Source organism: Sinocyclocheilus grahami, unplaced genomic scaffold (genome assembly GCF_001515645.1).
Source record: "Sinocyclocheilus grahami isolate Dianchi unplaced genomic scaffold, SAMN03320097.WGS_v1.1 scaffold76.1, whole genome shotgun sequence".
Lineage (NCBI taxonomy): Eukaryota > Metazoa > Chordata > Actinopteri > Cypriniformes > Cyprinidae > Sinocyclocheilus > Sinocyclocheilus grahami.
In genome coordinates this window covers 2595466-2604094 of record NW_015505255.1, presented here as the reverse complement: position 1 = coordinate 2604094, position 8629 = coordinate 2595466, and the positions used below count along the sequence as shown (strand labels likewise).

General features: G+C 40.2%; 1 protein-coding gene across 4 annotated transcripts in view; it reads right to left on the bottom strand.

Annotated features, from left to right (window-relative positions):
* The window catches only part of LOC107585996 (amyloid beta A4 precursor protein-binding family A member 2-like), a 90310-nt gene that overhangs the window by 67851 nt on the left and 13830 nt on the right, over window positions 1-8629 (bottom strand). For all 4 annotated transcript variants that reach the window (XM_016273207.1, XM_016273208.1, XM_016273210.1 and 1 more), the window contains exon 2: window positions 5002-5040. The gene's annotated coding sequence lies outside the window, so the exon portion shown is untranslated. The remainder of the gene's footprint in view (window positions 1-5001; window positions 5041-8629) is intronic.

The window sequence follows — 8629 nt, the reverse complement described above, 5'->3', positions numbered from 1 at the left end:
CATGGCCCCCCGATCTGCCTGCTCCGCCATGGCTCCCCGATCTGTCTGCTCTGCCATGGCTCCCCGGTCTGCCTGTTCCACCATGGCTCCCTGTTCTGCCTGCTCCGCCATGGCTCCCCGATCTGCCTGCTCCGCCATGGCTCCCCGATCTGCCTGCTCCGCCATGGCTCCCCGATCTGCCTGCTCCGCCATGGCTCCCCGATCTGCCTGCTCCGCCATGGCTCCCCGATCTGCCTGCTCCGCCATGGCTCCCCGATCTGCCTGCTCCGCCATGGCTCCCCGATCTGCCTGCTCCGCCATGGCTCCCCGATCTGCCTGCTCCGCCATGGCTCCCCGATCTGCCTGCTCCGCCATGGCTCCCCGATCTGCCTGCTCCGCCATGGCTCCCCGATCTGCCTGCTCCGCCATGGCTCCCCGATCTGCCTGCTCCGCCATGGCTCCCCGATCTGCCTGCTCCGCCATGGCTCCCCGATCTGCCTGCTCCGCCATGGCTCCCCGATCTGCCTGCTCCGCCATGGCTCCCCGATCTGCCTGCTCCGCCATGGCTCCCCGATCTGCCTGCTCCGCCATGGCTCCCCGATCTGCCTGCTCCGCCATGGCTCCCCGATCTGCCTGCTCCGCCATGGCTCCCCGATCTGCCTGCTCCGCCATGGCTCCCCGATCTGCCTGCTCCGCCATGGCTCCCCGATCTGCCTGCTCCGCCATGGCTCCCCGATCTGCCTGCTCCGCCATGGCTCCCCGATCTGCCTGCTCCGCCATGGCTCCCCGATCTGCCTGCTCCGCCATGGCTCCCCGATCTGCCTGCTCCGCCATGGCTCCCCGATCTGCCTGCTCCGCCATGGCTCCCCGATCTGCCTGCTCCGCCATGGCTCCCCGATCTGCCTGCTCCGCCATGGCTCCCCGATCTGCCTGCTCCGCCATGGCTCCCCGATCTGCCTGCTCCGCCATGGCTCCCCGATCTGCCTGCTCCGCCATGGCTCCCCGCTCTGCCATGGCTCCCCTCTCTGCCTGTTCCTCTTCACGGGCCTTCACGGGTCAATTTTATTCCAACCAAAATCAGTTGAATGCACATCATGTCATTATTATGATTTCCAAACTCATAACTTCCCAGGAGAGCTTGAATACAGCACATCACGAAGCAAGACACACCTGAGAATCACAACCTAGTCAAGAAAATGGAAACAGAACTTCAATACACACAACCATTTCATTAGACATTTTCCCTTCCCAAACTGAAGGCTAAAACACTAATCTAACACTGAAGCAGTGTTACAGTATTGTCAGTTTTTCAATGAAAGTCTTTGGAGGAGGGTAGTCTGCATGCCTCCATTTCCAATTTCCATCCATCAAAACAATATGCTAGAAAGGGCACGAGGCAGCACAGCAGGAAACACCAGCACGTTTTGCATTTTTGTCTCCATCTGTATGCAAATGCTTCCATTATTGTTTGATTTGTAAGACCAAGGGCAGCAACACATTTCATCAAATGCTACATTTCCCCACCTACTGATGCTGTGCTCTGAATAAAGCACAAGGCCCGAGAAACACAGCGGAGAGCAACAGAATCAGTGTTCTGCAAAACAATAACACTAATTTACAATCAACAAGAACCAATAACATTTCAGGGTGCATACAATGTCATGAGGACATGCAGTATAAGAGAAATAAAGGAACATACTTTGATTTTGGCCTGTGATGTGCCCCTTGTGAGAAGTGACAGGCACATAAAAAATGTGCAGCAATAATACAAAAATCTGAAAAACTTGTGAGTGTTTATATGCGGTTTCATGAAATATCAGCAAATCATCCAGTGTTTCTGTGATGTCCAACTCCAAAAATGACTCTTATGAGATCTAAAAGAGTCTAAAAGATCCACAAAGCAGTAGGGCTACCCTCGACTAAAGATTTTTCTGGTCGACTAGTAGTCGTTCATTTTAAGCATTAGTCAACTAGTAGTCGCACTTTTATTAATAAACCATATAAATCATAATAATGAGCCTTTAATTGCCTATAGCCTAATAAGCGCTCAAGCTCACGCAAAAAAAGGCTTGCCACAGCGCACGGCAAATATAATAATTATGAAAGTGTTAGGGAAAAACAGCAAGTACACTGCATTAACGTTTTAATAACTTATTGTTACACTAGTGCTTTCTGTTTTCGGTTTAAGACATGAAGTCAGCGACACTGACTCGTCATCTCCTGTATGCATGTTTCATACGGATTACATAATCTGAGAATATTTGTTTTCTATTTGAATTGGTTCATTTAAAAGTTTCTCTCTCTATAGATATATTTTTCATGTCTGTAATAAGGCAAGAATACACAGAGTTTCGAAGTGACGCTCTCAAGTTCACAGACCGAGATGGCAGAAAGCGCATCCTGTTTGCTTTAATTATTTAACAAAAGCGCAACACTTTGTTGTTATTCTGAGTGCACACGAATAAACATAGAGTCTTTACGGATACAAAAGATGCATTACTCTTATCTGTATGACCAAAAATGACAAAGTATTTTAAGAGCAAATGATCGCGCCGGCGCCTCCATCTGTCATACAGTAGCCCAAGCGCGCTACTGTTCAGCTTCCACACTCCGCACAAACACGTGAACTGCGCACTTTTTCTAGGCTAATATTAGATTGAGCTGCCATGTAAAGTTGCTACTACATACATATTTCAGATGATAAGCCATATTTGAGTTCGATGAATGTTAGGTGAGCATATGGTCATCCTGCCCGATGTACTATATTACCACATAGACGAGCCGTTAACGATTTGTCCGTCACGGACTGGGTGATTTCGCCACTTTGTGTGGAATTTTTTTTTTTGTGACTAAACGACTAATGAAATTTTCGTCGACAAAGCCTCTTCTCGTCGACTAATGGTTAGTCAACTATTACGGGGCAGCCCTACAAAGCAGTCGCAAATGGTTTGAATCAAAGTTCACAACTTCTACTGTTCACAATCAACTCCCTTACTGGTTCATTTTTCAGTTATTCTGTATTAAAATTAACCAGGAACTTCACTTTAATGTATACTTCACATTTGTGAGAATTCAATAGCATGACATGTTGGAACCATAATCAACACGTTTTTCTGTTTTTGCTCTAAACAGGATCAATACAGTATACAGTATACAATACAGAGTCAGTAATGTGACAACAACAATTTTGAATATGTTTATACTAAATGCATCAATAAATAATATCTTAATCTGTACTAAAATTTCCCTTAACTACAAGAATATTTAAATAAATTGGTGACTTAATCGACAAAAAAATGCACGTCTCTGCGACCCTCCCCGTCCCATCCAACAAGACTGTGATTTTTCTTTGCTCAGAAATCAGAATAGAGATAATCTCTTCAAGATTAGGAAGAAAAGTCAGTTGATACCCGTGTTGATAGACAACAGCCTCCTCTGTCTGACCCCGCCCTACGCTGCCTCCAGTAAACCTCTACAGGTCTCCATCTCTGCCCTTTTCTTGCACCACTCAGACAGTCCTTTCAAAAAACCACAGTGCTAAAAGAACGTATTTTCCCTGCACATATCATTATGAAAAATATTTGTGTAAGTAATGAGGATGAATACAAAAGAGGAGCGAGGTGTTTGGGCTCCTTCCTCCACCTCATCACATCTTCAAAGACATTTCCCACGATACTGCACTCCTCCACCAGCCCCACCACTAACACAGAGCCTCTGAGCATAGATTAGCATGTGCCGCCCTTCCCCCACAGCTCTTACTGCATCCACACATCTTATTACATGGCACAAGGCCAGGCATGTCACTTTTAAATGACACTTTTGTCATGAATACAGAAAGCTGTTAAAAACAGACAACAGTGTTATCCAGGGTTGTACGTTATTCAGAACTGAACTGAGAATATTTTTTTAAGTTCCAATTCAGCAGCCTAGTTTGAATTAAGGTAGCAAACTGAACGCAGAATTGCAATTTAAATGTATGGAAGTAGAATTGAAATGCACTGAAATTCATATAATTTCAACAAGTGTAATTTATAACCAGGAAAGAGAGGACTGTCAAGATGAACTTTGAATGACTGCTTGACAAAGTATTGTATGAAGTTTGACAGACAGATAAAAATTGGTTTTAAATGTCACCTTTAGAAATTTGCATTCGATTTATACTGCTGTTCAACTATTTATTGATTTATTTTGAATGAAATTGAAACAATGATACATTAAATGTATCAAAAATGACAGTATCAAAAGTATAGTAAATAAAATATATGCTGTTCTTTTAAACGTGGCAATTCACCAAAGAAGGGATCATGGGGTCCAAAAAAATACTAAGCAAAAAAACTGTTTTCAACATTAATAATAAGAAGAACTGTTTCTTGAGCACCAAATCAGCATACTAGAGATATTTCTGAAAGAAAGACTGGAGTAATGGCTGCTGAAAATTCAGCTTTATCATCACAGGAATAAATTTAATTTAATTTACTTTTTTTTTTATATATTTCACAATTTTTTTTTTTATAATACAATATTTTTGTTAAAATAAATGCAGCTTTGGTGAGCATGCGAGACTAAAACAACAACAACAAAAATACCTACCCCAAACTTTTGATGGTATGAGTATACGTATATAAATTAATGCAATATGTGCTTTTCTATTTTAATTTTCACATAATTTCTCTCAAATCAGTTGGTTCCACTTCCTGTAATTCAATTTAAAATTCTGACTTAAATTCTGATTGAAAATTCTTGAGAGCTGTTGCCAATTATGAATTTTGCCCAACCCAGTTGATCAGTTTGAGAATATATGAAGACAAACCAAATCTGCACAATATTTTGTATTAAGCACTGCAAATTTCCACAGAAAGTCATAACATTTTATTATGTAGAAATCCATTCCTTCAAAATCAGTGCAGGAAAAGCTAAAAAAAAAAAGTCTAGGCCTGAACATGACGCACAAAACAAGGGAGACATCCATCTGGTGTGATTGCTGTTTGTGCAGAGAGCATTCTCATTTTACGAGACACTTACCGATTGTTGTGGGGTGAAGGAGATCTCTCAGGCACAAAACTAGAAGAGAAAAACAAAGAGATGAATAAGAACATCACAGAATCTGTCCTCACCTGCTAAAGAACGTTTAACATTTTGTTGATGAAATATATGATTAATATTGTGTCTAATGGGAGAAGCTCAGCTTCAGTGATCTTATAAAGACAAATGACAACACATACACAACCTACTAGCAGGGTCATCTATGATTTTTAGTAAAGCCACATCAATGAGGGATAAAAGTGAGTTTGACTGACACATGTCTATGACATCTAGCGTTTCAAGGGAAACAGGAAGCTAGTTTTCTTCGGCAAGTCACACACTTTGACTCTGTTTGGAGCCGAGAGTTGATTTGCGTGCCATGATTACTGAGCACCAGCTCACAAAGAGGCTGATTCAATCAACAGTGCCAATGCTCTGGCACAGTCTAAGGAGGGAGGAGGAGAAACAGGGACGTCCCAGCCGAGACAAGTGATGCAGAGCAGTCTCTCCGTCTTTCCTCTCCTCCTGACACTGTCACTTGTTCTCCTGTGGGGGTGCTTCTACACGAGCAGATGTTTGCCATTAGATAAGACTGATAACAACACCACACATGTCCCCCACAGACTTGGGGGACTTTGGCAGTAATTTGTACACCTAATTGTAGAAGTGTCCTATAAATTTGTCCATTTCCTAAGGGACATGTGTCTTATCTGATGTGAAGTGACACCGTCACACCCTATTTTCTGCACCTGCCCCGAAACACAATGAGGAGAAAATTCCCATCAGCTATAATCGACTAAAAAAAAGATGACAACATCTTTATTTAACCAGGAGAGAGCTCCCAAGGAAATAAAGGCTTTGAGGCTTATGACTAATGATTAATATAGCATCAACTGTACAGGGAAATAGGAAAATGAATGACGAGGACGTTGTTTGCACAGTTGCACATCTTTTTGACATCTTGCTGGCAGATGCTGCTCTTTCAAATGCAGTTCAACAGCAACTGGTAAATCCACAGTGATAAGTCGAGTAAGAGGATTCAGCTCTATGGACAGATGGAAAGACTGAGAGGAAGAGAGGAAATATGTGCACTCTTTCTCTGCATTTTGAAGGAATATTTCATCCAAAATGAAAGTTCTGTCATTATTTTCTCACCATCATGTTTTTCAAAACCTGTTCTTTCTTCTGAAGAACACAAAAGAAACACAAAAATTTAGCAGATTGTTGATGCTGCTTATCTCTATACCATGAAGGAGACCCCTGCTGTACAATATATATACATATATATATATATATATGTGTGTGTGTGTGTGTGTGTGTGTGTGTATATATATTGTACAGCGGGAGTCTCCTGTCTCAACAGAACAGGTGCATGGAACTAATCAACAATCAAAAACCATAGAAACTATAAGGGAACACAGGTAAACGAGAACACAAAGCAACTGAACCAAAACAGAACAGAAACACACACACACACACACACACATATATATATATAAGATTAATATTTTATATATACGATTTAAATGTTAGGGGTCTTATGATTTTTTTATGTTTTTAAAATAAGACTATTGCACTCACACAGGCTGCATTTATATATATATATATATATATATATATATATATATATAAGATTAATATTTTATATATACGATTTAAATGTTAGGGGTCTTATGATTTTTTTATGTTTTTAAAATAAGACTATTGCACTCACACAGGCTGCATTTATTGGAATGAAAATACAGAAAAATCTATTTTTTACATAAAATTTTTATAAAAATACTATTATTAACACTATTATTATTATTACTATTACTACATTAATATAAATATATAGTAATATAATTTATAAAATATATTATTAAATATCAAAAACATTTATATATAATATAGATATTAAAAACTAGGCTATATATGTAGCTTTAATAATCACACAGGTAGGTTTAGAATGACAATGAGGGTGAGCAAGTTAAGAATAAAAAATGTTCACTTTTGCGTAAACTGTCCCTTTAACACTTGCAGACTTTTTATAGACTTCCGTCATCTTTTTCTGTCTCTCTCTCAGAAAGCTCTACCCTCAAAGCTATTTTTCTAAAAGCTGCCATCTGGGGCGGAAGCAGGGCTAATTTTCCACCCAAAACCTGTCAAATGGCAGTGTCCGCACTGCATGGCGACAGAGCAGTGTGGCTAAAATCCCCTCTCCATCCCTGCAGACCTGCGGCTCGCTGCCCTCTCCTCTATTATGAACACAGAAGGACAGAATGTTGCCACTGGTGTCAACATAATGGCTCCTTTGAGGAGGCTGCCTGAGAAAGACCATGTGGAGGATGAAAAGGACGAGGAGGTGGACAGGATAGGTGAGCTGAGAGATGCTCTTGCCATGCATCCATCACTGGCCTTTGATTATATGGGGGGAAATGGTTCCTTGTCATGACACTACAACATGTCTCACTCTGTCTAAAAACCCTTAATAGCTCAGCTTTACGGGTACTGTAAATAACAAAAGCTGGCATCAATAAAATGCCTTTCTTTACCACACTATTGCTGCCTGTGACTGTTTTTGTGTTTAAGTTAATCTAAAATGTATTTTTTTTATTTTTTATTGATCCCCTGAACAACTGGTTCAAAGGTTTGTGGTCCGCAAGATTTTTTTAAATGTTTTTGATTGAAGTCTCTTGTGCTCACCAAGGCAGCATTTATTTGGTAAATGCATATTTGATATCATTACAATTTATAACAACTTAATTTTTTTGTTTTCTATATTAACATTTTAAAACTAAATTTATTCCTGTGATGGCAAGCTGAATTTTCAGCAGTAATTTCAGTCTTCAGTGTCATGATTTTTCAAAAACAGCCCCAATATGCTGATTTGATTGATTTATTTTTTTCAATGTTGAAAACAGTTATGATGCTGAATATTTTTGTGGAAACTGTGATACAGTTAATCAAGATTCTTAAGATTACAAATGTGTTTACTGTGACCTTTGATCAATTTAATGCATCCTCACTGAACAAAAGTATTAATTTCTTCAACAAAAATCATTCATTATTTAAAGTATTTCTTACTAACCTCCAAACCTTTGAACATGTTGGACAGTCATAAAAGTTTGGAACTAGATAAATGTGTGTCTCTTAATTAAATAAATAAAAACAATTTTTAATGAAAATGTTAATAGGAACCATGACAGCAAATATGATTTAATACAAATGAATTAACCTGAATACATTAAGTTACACCAACAAACGCCATTTTTACAAGACAAATGAGGAAGAAATAGATTCATAAAATAACAATTCCATGTTAACACTTTTGACAGTGAAGTTCTGTGAAATCCTGCAACTTTCGAACATATCAAAACTCATCATGCCTCTAAAGCTAATAGAATATTAACAGCTAGCACCATAGATCACTGTGCATCAACTCAGTGCTGCAGCTGGAGGTAAACACACAGCCTATTTATGTCTTCAAAAGAGTGCTGCGCTTGGAGTGAAGAGTGACTACTGCCTGACTCAGGCTCCCATGGGAGAAGATAGTTTTTCAAGGAGAGGAGGAAAACAAGCTGTGCTCCCTGACAAAGGCTAGTAGTGAAACCAGACAATAGACATACCTTTTATCACAACATAGGCA